We start from the raw sequence: 2,364 nt of genomic DNA on the forward strand, positions 1-2,364 counted from the left end.
CGATGTTTGCATATCATATATCGTAGTAGCTATGACCTTGTTTGAACTCCGACACTTGACTTAGTAGAGGCCGTTATCGACGGGCGGGGTTAGGTGTCCTTATGGGCTTCCTAACACGTACCCTCACCCCTTACTCAAGATCTATGGTTTGTGGATCCGTCTAAATACCATTGGATTACGAGAGTCATTCAAATCGAGTGATATAGGGTACAAGTCTTTATCTTTAATCACTCGTAGTCGATTGGCCTTATGCTTTTCGATGAAAGGTGTAAAGTTGACTTGAACGGTTCCAAGTTCCCAAAAAACTTGGTGGCGACTCTAATATGTCTTAATTCGATTCGAAAGAACCTCGAGTCGATTATGCCTAGTGTGGATCCCGCGGACGCAGTTCCCGAGGGCCTTGCCCACACATATCGAAAGTGGTTTCCTCGATCTGGAGAATAACTGATTGACCGGATTTATCCACAATGAATACATTCCGAGCGTGGCCACGCATTTCCAGTTCATTACTCCTCGAGTGGCCCTGAGATATTGTTATATCCCTGACTAGGGGTGGACAATTCCTATCGCACTCATTCCCTTCAACTAGCCACAGCCATCATAACCCAAAATATGCCCATTTGACCCCATTTACGAAGGTCGTAGTAACACAAATCAATGTTAATCTGAAACTGTGCCATCTTAGGCGAATAGTCTTTAGTTAAAAGAATCGACTCATTTGAATACTATAGTAGCTCTCGCCACGACCAGGCTATATAAATTTTCCAGAACTCTATAAGCGGTCATTAGGCCCGACAAATTGTTCCTAACAGTCTGCCTATGTGATCGACTAGTCATCTCACATGAATCTATGACACTTGAACTTGCCATCAATCGCATCACACTCTAGTCACTTCGAGACGTCACCTCATGTAAGTAACTATGGGCAAATACAATGTTAATCCATGTTCACTTTAACGGGGTTCAATTGTCTCCACAACCCGTTTGGATGTAACAAAGTATATGGTGAGTTAATAATAACTCAAACGACAAATGTCGACATCACACTCGGGTAGTCAATATCATATTACAACCTTGTGATGCATATGGTAAGTGTAAACACTTATTGATTGCAATAGAAGTTTAACATGCCATGTGTCCATGTGTTCAAACTTCTTATACTTGCATTTTCCTTTACATTCATGTTCTCTCTCATAGCATGAACCTTACCAAGTACACATCAAGGTTCCCGACCTTGGTTTCGGTTCTTTATCTTGAAAGAACTTCCTAATCGCTTATCACATAACGAATGAATTTGTGGTGAATGATATAACTTGTACTGATCAAGTACTCCATCCACACACAATGCACTAGGTATATGTTTTGTAGAATCTTGCAACAATTTGTCAAGATGATTAGCCTAGCACTTCTCACAAGTCCTAGCATATTAGGAAAGATTAGTTTTGAGCAACTTATTCTCAAACTATGTATCTTTCCAAAACTTCTTATTTCTCTTTCTAGCTTGAAAAGGTTTAGGATTCTCATAAATCCTTGCATGTGCTCGGATTTTCTATAATATGTGTAACCTCTTGACACACAATAGAGCATTCCGTCAAACACCGAAATCGCTCATCGGATTCTACTCGAGAATTCATGACGTTTCTATTATGGCTTACCAATGAATCATCATGCTCTTATGCATATGATTCACCATTGGACATGTGCATGATTATTCTAATGGCGGAAACATTAGTAACTTTTAATCATGTCATCAACTATATTTAGGTTCAAGGAACGACCATGACTGCTAATGGCAATTCCATTTTTATTTAAATGAATAACCTACGTATCTCGTTGATTCGATGTGTATCTAACAATACTTATCCAACATCTCATGATGTAGTTGGATTCATCATGGTCCATTTTCATCCAGAATTGAAAACTCAAATGCTTCTTTATGAAAGAAGGTATTAGCTCGTCATTCTTCAATGAGTGATGAGTTGTAAACATTCAAAGGATGATAGCTCCTACTAAATTCCATGTCTTCACATGATAATTTCCTAACTCCCACTCAATTCCACATGTTTCGAAATTGACTTCTCAATCGAAATTTTTCAAGAATTGAAATATAAATTGCATTGCTAAGTTATTAAGATAAAACCATATATGTTCCCATCATATCCTTTCAAAATACCTATTTTGAAGTGGTCTCATCTTAACCTTATGGAAAGAGATTTTAATCTCTAACTCACACACATCATAATGATGTGCAACGATGTCATTATTCAAATATAAATAATATCTAGAACACGTCCTTCGAAATACCCTTTCGGAAGGAGGTTTAACCATTTCATAATGAGGTTAAGAAATGACATCTGTGTGGTC

The sequence above is a fragment of the Silene latifolia genome, chromosome 6 (assembly GCF_048544455.1).
Source record: "Silene latifolia isolate original U9 population chromosome 6, ASM4854445v1, whole genome shotgun sequence".
Taxonomy (NCBI): Eukaryota; Viridiplantae; Streptophyta; class Magnoliopsida; order Caryophyllales; family Caryophyllaceae; genus Silene; species Silene latifolia.